The 16,408-nt window shown below is 35.8% G+C and overlaps 1 protein-coding gene across 2 annotated transcripts in view; it reads left to right on the top strand.

The window, feature by feature from the left end:
* The window catches only part of Acf (ATP-dependent chromatin assembly factor large subunit), a 711,969-nt gene that overhangs the window by 694,955 nt on the left and 606 nt on the right, over positions 1 to 16,408 (top strand). The gene's annotated exons all lie outside the window — the stretch shown is intronic.

The raw sequence follows: 16,408 nt of genomic DNA, 5'->3' as shown, positions 1-16,408 counted from the left end.
CTCAGCATTATTTAGTTTTAGGTTCTTTGACTCGAGGAGTGCATTCTCTAGATCGGTCGATAACATTTTGACTGTTTCATCTTTAGATAATAGTTCAAGTTCCAGAGATTTTTATCCTGAACCGAAAGGAACTGGCATTCCGCTACAAGAAGTTAATGATATCGTGATGTGGCACTGCCGGTGTTTAAGGGGAATCGTAAAGCCCTATATTGCCAATGTTAAAATGACATGCCCATTTTCTCAGCATCTATTAGATATATTAAATTTTGTTACAGGCTGTTTATTGGTTCATTCACAGTGTACTGATCCTCATTCATATGGAAAACTTTAATAGAATTTTTAAAACATTTTTTCATTGAATCTCTAATTTTTTCATTAAATATTTGGAGATTTTATGTTTTTTAAACTGTCTGAGCAAATTGACTCTTCGAGGATCCAGAGTATCAGTGTGCAATATACATTATGTGGTGGTGCGGGGGGGGGGTGAGGGTAACATGAAATGATGGGAATGAGACGGTAAACTTACCAATGTACTCAAAATCCAAACCAAAAATGCGCAGTTCAAAACCATGCGCAAGAAAAGCTTAACTTACAGGTAGTTCAAAGGACAACTACGGAAAGGACATGGAAGTGGCAGGAGCCCCCTGTTGAGGTCCGTGGCAAAGTTTAACGTTATGGGAAAGAAAAGATTCTCCATAATCGCCTCACTCTATTAATTATTAACAAAAGGAAAGGATACAAAATCAAATCAAATAAAAACAAATGACATAGCCGATGACAATTAAGCATAATTTAAAACAAAGGATATTTAAATAAATTTTTAAAACACAAACGGTAATCTTCCGACGATATGGATTTAAATTTTAACATAGAAATTGACACAGAATTAATGGTGGCATCCTCGAAAGAACCAAAAAATTAATGTGATGTACAATACCGCTATTCATGAAAGAAAGTTACTTAATTACAAAATACTGAGCCTCCGAACACAACACTAGCTTAACAGCTATGTCATACTGTTGCTCAAATTTGGTGAATGCAGCTGTCTAGAGTAAATTCCCACACGCAAAACAAAATTTTACATTACCACAAAAAGTTACATTAAGTGAGAAAGGACCAAAACACAAGAAAGAATGTAAATTAAATCAGATGCAAAAACTTAGCGCTTACTGTGAGAGGCCGGCAACCCCCAGACGGGGCATACCTTGAGCGTGTCCGCTCGCTAGGTCGGTCAGATGTTAAAGATGTTCACACCTGCTCCATACACACGGAGACACACGACACTGGAAATCGGGCAATCACGAGGACTAATTAGCATGCGAAAATTTCTCGTCTGACACCCACATTCACCAATAAGATACACACTTATTCCAACCAATAGCAATTATTCATATTTCCTCCAATAAGGAAGCACTTCAAATTCAGTCCAGTAAATTCTAGAAGGTTGCTGATGTAACAACAATTTCAACATGAACTCCATGTGCCAGTACAGGTTGTCTAAAAAGTTCATGTTCTCTAAATAACAAAATTTTCCATAATAATTTTATACAATACCAAGACAAAATTGTAAACTAATTGTTCTTCTCCAAAATGATAATTTTGTATTTCATACTCAGTCAGTTTTTTCAAGTCAAAACAAAATAAACAGGTTTTACACCTATCAATAGTATATTTTTTTACCTTAGGAATAGATCAGGTACCTGATTGGAAATAACTTATGAATACTGTTAAAAACTATGTCTTGTAAAATGGATTAGAGATCGTTAAACATCTATTACAATATAAAATGTAGTATACTATTACTTAACAATATTTGTGTTAATATTTGAGTCTAAAAACATGACAATTATTTGAGGATTATGACATAGGTAGTTGGTTCTTGATATTAAAAGATATTACAATAAAGATAAAAATCAGAAAGCACATTCCATTTAATTGCCAACTGGCGTATTGTTAAAAACTTGAGGAAAGTTGGGCATTGGTAATGGTCGTTGGTTCTTATAGTTAATAAGTATTGATTTTCATTTCTATGCTTATAAATTTTGAAGAATTTTCATATGGCATGGTTCTTTTTGAGATAATATTAGTTGGAATGCTGGTACCTTAGGCTATATTGAAGTTTATGTAGACGTCATTAGGCCATCTTCTTTGATGTAGTATTTGTGGGAAGAGTTTGTGATAGGTGTGGTTCTTTGTTGTTGGAAGTGTTGAGGTGAGCATATTAGTCGAAAGGGAATGTTGTTATCAATCGGTGGGTAGCCAAGTATGTGATGAAATTCCCTTTGACCGCTGAGATGTTAACTTATGTTGAGGGCCTTCGAGCAACTGGCAGTCATGTAACTAATCTCATGATTAGACCCGTATTGAATTTTGCTATAATATGCTTACAATATTGTGATTTTTTTATTCCACCTTTTCAATACAAATGGTTTTATGTTGTTTGATCATCATGCTATAACAACATAAAACCTTTTGTATTGAAAAGATGGAATAAAAAGTCACAATATTGTAAGCATATTATTACAACTGGCAGTCACTGAGCTCTCACTCAGCGGTCCTTAAATACAGGCTTGTTGGCAAGCATAACAGCTTTTGCTATTGCATTTTTGTGTGTAAATGTACCCAATGTACCAACTTCTTTGGCCTTCATGTATTTACACCAGTTCTGAGAACAAATGTTGTGAATTTGCTCAGAATCTGTGGATACTTTATGAAAATAAATAGCCCAAACTAATTTTTTCATGCCATCCAAATTATCTGTATTGCTCTGCCCATGGATATGTTCTATAATGCTGACTGCCTTTGTTCTTTCTCTTTTTGAACACACCTTTAGCCTTTGTCAATGTAAAAACAACACAAAATGAAGAGCACAACATACAAATATAGACATAAATCAAATATATAACCACTTGTTTACATTCAAACACATGCTAACTGCTGAAAGCCAACACCATATTGAATTGACAGAATATCCAACTGATGTATCAGAATTTCTTTTTAAATATAACCCAAACCACAGCCTTCTAGGCCAAATAGTTTGTGAGTTTATAAAACCTTGCAACATTTTTTAAAGAAAAATTAGCATTACAGTTATATATGTGAAACAAAATTAAATTTAAAATAGTAAATATTGGGCTGTTATAATAAAACACATACCAAATTAATCAGAATGAATAATATATTATTAATGTGTAAAAAAGTGAATATGTAAAAATGAACTGATTCGGATCTTTACAACTTCCCTTAAGGGACGTTACAAGTGAAAATTTTAATTTGATTGTGTGGCTTAATGAACCATGGATCATTGTTAACCATCCCTAGGAAAAGGCTGTCCAGATGATTCTGTGGAATGTGCAGTGGCAGTGCTCATTAGAAAGGGGGGGAAAGAATTATTGTGCCACATGCAGATACTGCAAATGGATTTGTACCTGTTTACATGTAACTTACTGATGCCTAGGAAGACTTACCTCGAGGAGATGAATATTGTTAATTTTCAGAACTGGTTTGAATACACTTTATTGAATAACCTGCTTGAGAATTGTACTACAATAGTAATGGACAACTCTCCCTACCATTCCGTAATTCAGGACAAGGCTCCGACAATGGAAGCAAAGAAGTTAGTTCTTGCGGAGTGTTTAAGGAGGCACAGTATTCCTGTGCGGGATGACACAAGGAAAGGTGAACTATTGTGGCTCCTGAAAGAAACAATCCACCATTTCCAGTGTGTGTTGTGGATAAAATTGCAAGACTACATGTACACAAAGTTATTCGATTTCCACCTTATTGCCTTTTCAATGCAATAGAGGAAATTTGGGCTCTGATTAAGGGTTATGTTTTGACGAAAGTTAAGCAGGTCACTGTTTCCGAGGTGGGGAAGCCTTTTAGCCGAAGCTGTGGCAAATGTCAGTGCCGATGACTGGAGACCCGCTTCCAGCGCGGTCCGCACATTTGATGACGGTCCAGAATATTATTATTATTATTATTATTATTATTATTATTATTATTATTATTATTATTATTATTAGATGTTCTGGAACCCACAGCAAGATGCAAGACCGCTACTTGGCGGTAAATTACATCTGCTGCCATTGTCATTGTTGTCAATGTGACCAGCACCATTGTCGCGAGTAGGCAAGTGTGTGGGTTTTCTGACGATACGAATGACTGACATCCGTGCATTATTGACCTTATTATAGAGGTGAACAATTTGACGGTCAATCGCATTCCTATCGTTTATTTCAAATGTGTTTAAATTTTTATTTATATGCCAGGAGAATCTACTGTAATCTAAGAATGTTCTCCGAAGGAAAAGATGGCTGTTGAAAATGAACCCAGGAAAGATTAAAAATGATCGATTAATGATCAGAATAAGTACATCGAAAATATACAGCCTGTTTCCAGTCATTTGACAGGGTCAGGAATGGAATGAATAAAGCCCCATTTAGCGGCGACAATAGGAATTGTGCCGGCTGCCGAAGCACTCCTCTGGGGCAATGATCGATGAATGACAAATGAAATGAAATATTGGACAGTGTTGCTGGAATGAATTATGACAGGAAAAATCGGAGTAAACAGAGAAAAACCTGTCCCGTCTCCGCTTTGTCCAGCACGAATGTCACATGGAGTGACCGGGGTTTGAACCACGGAACCCAGCTGTGAGAGGCCGGCGCGCTGCCGCCTGAGATTCCAAACACGAATGTTCACGTCTATTACCTTCAATTTTGAGATATAAGTATCCCCATAAAAATAATTAACTTTCTTTCACTTCCTTTCACACTCCCCCCCCTCACCCCCCAAGTGAATTAACCGGCAAAAAATACTGTTTCTCTAATAGTAAAGGATATTCTAAATACCAATTATCACGACTCTAACTTCTTCAGTTTTTGATTTATGTGTCCTCATGAAAGGAATTCAACTTTTTTTTTCACTCCCGCCCCCCAAGATGGGTTCCCCCCAAAACGTGTTTTTCTTTGTTTTTAAAGGAGATCCAAATACCAATGGTCACGTCTGTAACAACTTTAGATTTTATTAGATGTATGTATTCTCATACAATTAAGTCAATTTTTCAATTATTTCACACACACACACACACACCCATTGGATTTTCCGAGAATACGTGTTTTTTCACTTTTAAAGCAGATTCCAAATATCAAATTTCACGTCTGTAACATCTTCATTTTTGAGATATCAGTAGCCTAATTAAAAGAATTCAACACCATTTTCCGTCACTTTTACCCCCTCCACCCAAGTGTTATTTCTGAAAACTAAAAATACACGTTCCTTTATTTTTAATAGAGATTAAAAAATACCATTTTTTACTTCTGTAACGTGTTGAGTTTTTTGAGATACTGTAGAAATTCTAATTTTAAAATTTCACTCCTTTTTAGTTCCCCTTAAATGGAGTTTCCAAAAACAAATCACCTGTGTTTCTTTACATTTACAGGAGATTCCAAATACACACTTCTTACGTCTGTAACATTTTACGTTTCTCAGATATTCTGTAGATATAGTCTTTCAAAAAATTCACCCCAATTTGTCACTCCTGTTTAACCGCCATTAATTGGATTTTCCAAAAACAAAAAAATACGTGTTTCTTTATTTCTAAAGGAGATCCCATATACAAATTTTCAGTTCTGTAATTTCTTCAGTTTCTGAGATGTATGTATCCTCATTAAAGGCATTCAACCCGTTATTCACACTTTTACACCCCTCCTATTGTGATTTACGGAAAACAAAGAAATACGTGTTCCTTTATTTTTAAAGGAGATTCTAAATACCAATTTTTTACATCTGTAAACTTTTAAAGTTTTAAGATGAAGAGACACTCATTTTAAAAATTCACCACCCTTTTCACCCCCCCCCCCCCATTATTTGGATTTTCCAAAAACGAAAAAATACCGGTTTCTTTATTTTTAAAGTAGATCCCAAATACCAATTTTCAGGTCTGTAATATCTTCAGTTTCTGAGATATAAGTATTCGCTTTAAAGGCATTCAACCCGTTTTTCACCCATTTTCACCCCTCCTATTGGGATTTTCCAAAAACAAAAAAATACGCGTTTCTTTATTTTTAATGAAGATTTTAAATACTAATTTTTACATCGGTAAACTTTAAAACTTTTGAGCTATAGATGCACTCATTTTAAAAATTCCACCCCCTTTTCACCCTCCTATTAATTGGTTTATCCAAAAACAAAAAAATACGTGTTCCTTTATTTCTAAAAGAGATCAAAAGTACCAATTTTCAGGTCTGTAATATCTTCAGTTTCTGAGATATAAGAACCGGAATTCTGGTTAAAGGCATTCAACCAATTTTTCACCCTTTTTCACCCCTCCTATTGTGATTTTCGGAAAACAAAAAAATACGTGTTTCCTTATTTTTAATGAAGATTCTAAATACCAATTTTTTCATCTGTAAACTTTAAAACTTTTGAGATATAGATACACTCATTTTAAAATTTCACCCCCCCTTTTCAGCCCCTTAGCGACGGAATATCCAAAAACCTTCTCAAAGCGAGCACCTACATTTTAATATGAATATATCCTCAAAATTTCATTTCTTTATGTCCAGTAGTTTTGGCTCGGCGATGATGAATCAGTCAGTCAGTCAGGACAAGCTATTTTATATATATAGATTACACTCGCGTCAAAATATACGAATATGTGGTATTGTTGTATGCCCTTTTGTTCTTCGAACAGTAAAAAAATGCAAAGGAAGACTATCATTTCACAAATTTTATGCAGAGGTGGACAGATATACTGAGTGGCTCAAGCTCATTTCTCGCTATAACTTCATCCTAAACAATCATTCTCCTTTTTGCACTAATTAGTTTTTTAAATTGTGCTGTGTAGTGTAGTGACTTGTTTTTCTTAAACTGTGTTGGCAAGTATTCAAACATGTCATATTGTTACATACCTCTTTGCACTTTGGACGGGAAAAAGTGCAAAGGGACACTATCACTTCACAAATTTCCTGCTGACCAGGACAAAGTAAAGAGTGGCTGAAAGCGATTTCTGGTGATAACTTTGCCCCAGATATTAATTCTGCTTCTGTTGTATGCAGCCTTCATTTCAACGATAATTATCATTCATTTGCAGGGGGGGGGGGGGAAGAAAGTTCTCTACTATCTGTGTTCCCTAACTATATAAAGTAATTAGTAGCAGGAATCCCCAAAGAAAAAATGTTAAAAACACCACCCTCACTCAAGAAACTCAAGAGAGTTGAAGCTGCTTATGTTTTTCAAAATTCTGATGCAAGCTGTTCAACATCCAATAATGAAGTTATCAGCATTTTTCAATATAAAATTTATATAGGTGTAGGCTGTATATCCACCCAGACTGATGTCTCAAATATTGAGGAAATGAGAACTATAAACCGGTTGCATGTGAAAGTAAAAGTGGTTACTAATATTACAGTTAAGGAATATCAGCTGGACTGTTCGATCTCTCTGCAACTTCATTTCACATAACATTATTTTGACAAATGTCAACCAAAGTAGCCTTTAGGATTAATAATGGTAACAATATTAACCTGTGTACAGTCTCCATTCCTCTAATCAAGATAAATTAACAGTCAAAGTTGGTACCTTTTCCACAGGGAGTATCATATATCATAGAATAAAACAGCTATCAGATATCCCCTTTTATCCTTTTATTAGATCTCCAAGACCACAAATAGTTCCATTCAGAAGACTATACAGTTTCAAGAAAGCAAATTGGGATATGTTTTCTGAGACATTAGCCTTGTGTTGAAAATACATCCATGTCCTGAAGAATATGATGATTTTATAGCAGCTGTTCCGGAGTCATCTCGTAAATCTATCCCTCGTGGATGCCGTTCCAACTACATTCCAGGACTCAGTAAAGAAAACATCTATTTGTTAGAAGAGTGCATTAAACTCTGTGAAGAAAACCCTTTCAGCGAGCAAAGATCAGATGCTGCTATAAAACTTACTCAATCTGTGGCGGATAAGAAAACTCGGTGGGTAGAAACGATGGAAGGACTAGACATGAGCAAAAGCAGCTATATGGCATGGAGATTACAACGTTGACTAAGTAATGATCCAACACAAAAGATGATGCTTGTTGTTTAAAAGGGCCTAACAGCTAAGGTCATCGGCCCAGCAATGCAAAAGAAAACCCATGCAAACATTTCTCCAAATCTAGTAGCTCAACAGCCTTTTAAATATGGTAAAACAGACGAATGAGGTAAAGGACCCAAGATTCAAAGGCAAGAACATTGGAAACGAATCAGCTTTCAAAGCCATTTTCACAAAATGAGTTGCAAAAGGCCATACAACAATGTAAGAATGACAAGACAGCTGGATTAGATGATATAAGAATAGAGCAAATTAAGAAATTTGGACCATCAACACTGAAATGGCTTGTGGAACTCTTTAATAACTGCTTAAGGCAGAACAAGATTTCAAAAATCTGGAGGAAAACTAAGATAACTGCTATCTTGAAGCCTAGGAAAGAGCCTTCTGACCCCCAGAGTTATCAGCTCATCTCATTATTATGCCATCTTTATAAGATATTTGAAAGGCTGCTATTGAACCACCTATCACCAAAGATTGATAGTTTACTTATACCTGAACTGGCAGGCTTCAGGCCCCAGAGAAATTGTACGGCATAAACAACTCAGCACATCACACTGAGAATGGGTTTGAAAAGAGCCAGATCACTGGAGTGGCATTTATTGATCTCTCATCAGCTTATGATACAGTCCTACACCGCATAATGCTTCACAAGATCTACAGCTTGACCCTGGACTTTGGTTTCACTAGAATAATTGCCACCTTATTGCACAACCGATGATACTACGTTGAATTCCAAGGAAGTCGGAGCCATTGGAGGATCTAAAGGAATGGCTTACCCCAAGAGAGTGTATTGTCACCAGTACTCTTCAACAGAGTAACTTGTTGAAACCAAGCATTAAAAATCTTTCAGTTTTCATCATCTATAGGATCGTCCCAGTCTAATTTCTTCTCCCATAGGTTCTTTAACACCAGCTTCAAACTCAAAAGTTGCAGGTCCACTAAACCCTATTAGATCAAATACTCTCTGTGTCATGAAGAGAACGTTCCTCTTTGTAAGAGTAGCTTTCTCCTACCAACTGGTGTTTAGACTGAGCTTGTCACTTAAGATTTCATTTCAGCCCTAAGCATAGGAGCCTACTCTTCAGAAGAGTCACCTGAGAACTCCCACCCTCCGAGATTAAAATCTGCTTTAGCCATAACACATGTAGCAAGAGTCCGCAGTTACTCAGCCTCTGAAGGACTGTCTGCACTCGTAGGTAAATTATCAACATAAAATCTGGGCTTAAATTTTTTCAACATTGTACCATCTTCTACAGGATAATTCTCAATACATTTACTGAGATGGTGATCCCGAACTGCGGCCAAGAGGAATAGGCTACAGAAGTAATGGGATAATCGAATGCAAAATAATCACTTATTCTATTATTTCATTTTATTTGATTACTTTTCAATTATTCATTCAAATGAATGAGGCAATTGAACAGGAAATATTTTTTCCACTTGATTGTTTTTTGATTATCTTTTTGAATGAACGAGGCAATCAAATACTGAATATTTCTTTCCATTTGATTATTTTTCAATTATTCATCCGAAACTGAATTCGTATCAATGAGGCAATTAAATAGAATTTTTTCCATTTGATTATTTTACTCATTATTCGTTCAAAACTGCATTTGAATGAATGAGGCACTTGAATAGTGAATGCTTTTGAAATAATCAAATGAAAAGTGATTATTTTACCATTTATTCTCTCCAACCAAGTGAGTGATTCTGCTGAAAAAATCGAATGAAACATATGAATGAACAGTTTCTTAGGAATAATGGAACTAACAACGATTTGTCCTGTTGTAAGGAAATTATTGATAAATTAATTGACTGATTGACGGAGCATGTTAGCTCAGTGGTGTAATCGCTGCCTCCCCACAAAGACTCGCGTTCACCCTTGCAGGGCTGCGCCGGGCCATTCCATTCTGTGGTGCATGCACATTTGCAGACTCTGTGCTATGCATGGCTTGTGCACCTCTGCTGTAAGGCATACAATACAGTACAGTATAATAATATTGGCACTTCAATTGCATTAGTGGGAATTCAATAGAGGAATGGTAGAGCTTGAGGCTTAAGCTTGAGTTTGTGAGGCTTACTAGCAGTTTAGTATTTTATCCACATTGGATGGTATATCAGATATATTTCATTCAGATTTTTGGACTTGCAAAATAAATGCTAATCAATCAATCACTACTGATGTGCATTTAGGGCAGTCGCCTGGTGGCAGATTCCCTATCTGTTGTTTTCCTAGCCTTTTGTTAAACGATTTCATAGAAATTGGAAATTTATTGAACATCTTCCTTGGTAAGGTATTTCAATCCCTAACTCCCCTTCCTATAAACTAATATTTGCCCCAATTTGTCCTCTTGAATTCTAGCTTTATCTTCATATTGTTATCTTTCATACTTTTAAAGACACCACTCAAACCTATTCGTCTACTGATGTCATTCCACGCCATCTCTCTACTGTCAGCTCGGAACATACCACTTATGATATAGATGTTGGTTCCCATAGTGAACCTGAAATATTTGTCCCGAATGAGTAAATTTATAACACCAATATAAGTGGTTTGTTATTGGACATTATAAATTTTCCAGCTAACTAAATCTATAATGTCCAATAATGGAGCCTAAGTGCAATAACCTTTCCTAAACCCAAACTGCCTTTTATCAAACCAGTTATTAATTTTGCAGACATGTCTGATATAATCAGAAAGAATGCTTTCCCAAAGCTTACGTGCAATGCATGTCAAACTGACTGGCCTGTAATTTTCAGCTTTATGTCTCTCACCCTTTCCTTTATAGACAGGGGCTGCTATAGCAACTCTCCATTCATTTGGAATAGCTTCTTCATGCAGACAATAATCAAATAAGTACTTCATATATGGTACTATATCCTACCCCATCTTTTCAATTCTAGCTGCTTTTCTAGTTTTCAACTTCTGTATATTACTCTAAATGTCACTTTTATCATAGGTAAGTTTTAATACTTCTTTAGTATTAGTCACCTCCTCTAACTAGACATTATCCCTGTACTCATCAATCTTTACATAGTGCTGACTGAATACTTCTGCTCTTGAAGATGGTTGCATACACACTAAACTTGTTTATTAATGATTCCCGGAATGTCCTTCTTGGAACCTGTTTCTACCTTAGAGCACCTATACATACTCTTCCATTTTTCACTAAAATGTGTATGACCGCGAATTATGCTTACCTTCATGTTATCCTTAGCTGACTTCTTTGCTAGATTCAATTTCCTAGTAAGTTCCTTTAATTTCTCCTTACTTCCACAGTCATTTCTAAATCTATTTCTTTCTAACCTGCACCCTTCTTAGTCTCTTTACTTCTCTATTATAATATATTGGATGTTTACCATTCCTTACTGCCTTTAAAGGTACAAGTCTATTTTCATATTCCTCAGCAATTTCTTTAAACCCATCCCAGAGTCTGTTTACATTTTTGTTTACTGTTTTCCAACGATCATAGTTACTTTTTTTAAACTCCCTCATGCCTGTTTTATCAGCCATATGGTACTGCCTATTAGTCCTAATTTTAAAGCCTTCCTTTCTTTCACATTTGTTTTTAACTACAACAAAAAAGTGTTTTGTGATCACTAATGCCATGTATTACTTCAGTTTCTCTATAGAGCTCGTCTTGTTTAACCAGCACAACATCCAGAATATTCTTCCCTCTAGTTAGTTCTATAACTTCCTGAATCAGCTGCTCTTCCCATATTAACTTATTTGCCATTTGTTGGTCATGCTTCCTGTCATTCGCATTACCTTCCCAATTGACATTTGATAAATTGAGATCACACGCTACTATCACTTTCCTTTCCATATCATTTCCCACATAGCTGATTATCTTATCAAATAATTCTGAATCAGCATCAGCACTCAATCATGTCAATCAATACTGATCTGCATTTAGGGCAGTCGCCCAGGTGGCAGATTCCCTATCTGTTGCTTTCCTAGCCTTTTCCGAAATGATTTCAAAGAAATTGGAAATTTATTGAACATCTCCCTTGGTAAGTTATTCCAATCCCTAACTCCCCTTCCTATAAATGAATATTTGCCCCAGTTTGTCCTCTTGAATTCCAACTTTATCTTCATATTGTGATCTTTCCTACTTTTATAAACGCCATTCAAACTTATTCGTCTACTAATGTCATTCCACGCCATCTCTCCGCTGACAGCTCGGAACATACCACTTATGTCTCAAGTATTATTACAATATTATAAGTCCACCTGTTCAATACAATACAATATGATCCACTATTTCATATGGTCAAATGTTTTTTTATACATAATACATAAAAGTCAAAGGTACATGTTTCACCCTCCTTAGGGGCATCATCAGCCTATATCAATCTTAAAAAATAATAATAATACATATACTTATAAATTATAGGTTAAAATGTTGAAGAATGGTTTCGTAAAACATTATACAATAACATCTAAAACAACGATAATGCACCAAAGTATGTTAAAAGAGAGTGAAATTAACAGTTTGAAGATTAAAACGTGATTGAACATGAGATTTTGAGAGTCTAAAACTAAAATGGATCCATATTTTTATAATATCATTAAGACTGTGAAAGCCTTGAGTATAAAAACAATCATCAAAGGGGGATGTTTCTTCAATTCCCAAGTTGAATCCAAGGTGGTAAAATCACTTTCAGTTATTTAAAACGGAAGTGTGAATGTAATAAACAAGTTTAAAGTGTATATGATTGGGATATCTGAAAGTCAAGAAGAAAATGGAACTTCTGTAGAGGCGATGCTTGTGATAAAACGTATGTCAAAGCTAGCGGAGTTCGGAAATTATGGGAGTCGAATGGATCTAAAAGATAGTCTAGTTGATATATAATTCCGTTGAAACATGTGTTGGAAGAAATGTTCAGGATTTTCTGAAACAAAATGTAGAAGAAAGTATGTTAATAATACCGTACGGAGCGTATTAAGTACGTCAGGTTGTTACAGCAACGCTAGCTTGACTGGGTTTTCGACTTCTAGTATTATAACGGTGTGGCTGAGGCAGTGAAGGGCATGGAGGGGGGGTAATGGTGGGTGGATCCTTGCGCGCATGTGTTGTTATTGGCGGGCTGTTAGGAGCAAGATGGGCGGGCCTATCATTTGACGAGGTGGTGGAAGCTTTAGAACAAGAAGTTCTAAAAGTTGGCGGGATTGTATTATGTTGTGAATTCACCATGCCTAATAACTTTGGAGTTAGCTCATATAAAGGATTTTTTGTTTCCGTGATATCGTTAAGATTATGGTCTTTGTTATAGGCTTGGTCTAAAAAGATGTAAAGATTTTCTAATTCATTCATAAGTTTTCCTTTGCCTATGCATTTTAGAATAGTGAGATCTTTATCAATTGATGTGAACTGATGTCCTGTTTCACTCATGTGTGAGCTCATCGCTGAATATTTGTTGTGCTTTAAGGCATTATAATGCTCCATATATCTCGTATGAAAGCTGCGCCCAGTCTGTCCAACATAACTAAATCCACACTGAGCACAAGTGAGTCTGTAAATACCAGATCTCGAAAAACGGCTGTTTTTATAATTGACTTTATTATGATTGAAAAATATACTTTGATTTGTATTGACTGTTCTGAAAGCAATATTAGTGTCGTATTTCTTCAGTGTGTTGGCGATCTGGTGGATGGCTGGGTTATTGTATGTAAACGTAGCGAAACTAGTTTTTTTAGGTTTATCCGGAATGAGATTCGTGGATAGTTTGTATTTAACTTTACTGATTAACTGGTTAATCATTTCAACCTTGAACCCATTAAGCTTGGCCAAGTTCCTTATGTAGTTTAATTCTATTTTTAAGTTGTTAGGGGATAGTGGGATTTTTAAGGCTCTGTGTATTAAATTATAGAATGACGCTTGTTTTTGAGATTTAGGATGTAAAGAGGAATTATTTATGGTTATAGGAGACTGTGTGGGTTTTCTGTAGATTTGAAAATCGAAAGTATTATTGGCGCGCGTGATCGTTATATCTAAAAAATTTAAGGACTGTTTAACTTCGTCTTCTTTAGTGAATTTTACATTTACACTTTTGTAGTTATTGACAAAAATGTTACTAACAGCGACGAAGTTTTAGAGATTTTAAATAAAATTGATCCTAATGTAAAATTCACATGTACCTTTGACTTTTATGTATTATGTATAAAAAAACATTTGACCATATGAAATAGTGGATCATATTGTATTGTATTGAACAGGTGGACTTATAATATTGTAATAATACTTGAGACATACGTCAACTTCAATACGGAACCAAAATGAGAATAGTCACTTGTAACATACCACTTAGTCGAGCAGCTCTTCTTCTTTCTCTCAATTCTTCCCAACCCAAACATTGCAACATTTTTGTAACGCTACTCTTTTGTCGGAAATCACTCAGAACAAATCGAGCTGCTTTTCTTTGGATTTTTTCCAGTTCTTGAATCAGGTAATCCTGGTGAGGGTCCCATACACTGGAACCATACTCTAGTTGGGGTCTTACCGGAGACTTATATGCCCTCTCCTTTACATCCTTACTACAACCCCTAAACACCCTCATAACCATGTGCAGAGATCTGTACCCTTTATTTACAATCCCATTTATGTGATTACCCCAATGAAGATCTTTCCTTATATTAACACCTAGATACTTACAATGATCCCCAAAAGGAACTTTCACCCCATCAACGCAGTAATTAAAACTGAGAGGACTTTTCCTATTTGTGAAACTCACAACCTGACTTTTAATCCCGTTTATCAACATACCATTGCCTGCTGTCCATCTCACAATATTTTCGAGGTCACGTTGCAGTTGCTCACAATCTTGTAACTTATTTATCACTCTATAGAGAATAACATCATCCGCAAAAAGCCTTACCTCCGATTCCACTCCTTTACTCGTATCATTTATATATATAAGAAAACATAAAGGTCCGATAACACTGCCCTGAGGAACTCCCCTCTCAACTATTACAGGGTCAGACAAAACTTCACCTACTCTAACTCTCTGAGATCTATTTTCTAGAAATATAGCAACCCATTCAGTCACTCTTTTGTCTAGTCCAATTGCACTTATTTTTGCCAGTAGTCTCCCATGATCCACCCTATCAAATGCTTTAGACAGGTCAATCGCGATACAGTCCATTTGACCTCCAGAATCCAAGATATCTGCTATATCTTGCTGGAATCCTACAAGTTGAGCTTCAGTGGAATAATCTTTCCTAAAACCGAATTGCCTTCTATCGAACCAGTTATTAATTTCACAAAAATGTCTAATATAATCGGAAAGAATGCCTTCCCAAAGCTTACATACAATGCATGTCAAACATACTGGCCTGTAATTTTCAGCTTTATGTCTTATCACCCTTTCCTTTATACACAGGGGCTACTATAGCAACTCTCCATTCATCTGGTATAGCTCCTCCGACCAAACAATAATCAAATAAGTACTTCAGATATGGTACTATATCCCAACCCATTGTCTTTAGTATATCCCCAGAGATCTGATCAATTCCAGCCGCTTTTCTAGTTTTCAACTTTTGTATCTTATTGTAAATGTCATTGTTATCATATGTAAATTTTATTACTTCTTTGGCCTTAGTCTCCTCTATCTCGACATTATCCTTGAAACCAACAATCTTTACATACTGCTGACTGAATACTTCTGCCTTTTGAAGATCTTCACATACACACTCCCCTTGTTCATTAATTATTCCTGGAATGTCCTTCTTGGAACCTGTTTCTGCCTTAAAATACCTATACATACCCTTCCATTTTTCACTAAAATTCGTATGACTGCCAATTATGCTTGCCATCATGTTATCCTTAGCTGCCTTCTTTGCTAGATTCAATTTTCTAGTAAGTTCCTTCAATTTCTCCTTACTACCCTTTCCCGGTCTGTGCACTCCAAAGACATCAAGTTTCCTATTACCTTTAGAGATGACCCTTACACCTAGAATTTCATGTTTGTCATCTTTAACTTTTTCATAGCATACAAATTCTTCTTTCACGAGAATGAATACTCCCCCTCCTACCATTCCTTTCCTATCTCTACGATACACACTCCAGTGCCGTGATAAAACTTCTGCATCCATTATATCATTTCTCAGCCATGATTCAACTCCTGTTTACAATATCTGGTAAGTATATATCTCTCAGATTACTTTATTCTATTCCTTTCTTTACAATACTTCTACAGTTGAGTGTACACATTTTCATGTCATCCCTACTTGGCGTCCAGTTCTCTGTACCCTTATCACCGCTCCCTAGGCCACCCCGTTTCCCTGAATGTACCTCCCTATAAGCCTTCT

This window comes from Anabrus simplex, chromosome 2 (genome assembly GCF_040414725.1).
Source record: "Anabrus simplex isolate iqAnaSimp1 chromosome 2, ASM4041472v1, whole genome shotgun sequence".
Classification (NCBI taxonomy): Eukaryota; Metazoa; Arthropoda; class Insecta; order Orthoptera; family Tettigoniidae; genus Anabrus; species Anabrus simplex.
Note: the sequence above shows the minus strand (reverse complement) of the source record. Positions and strands in the feature narration are given on the sequence as shown.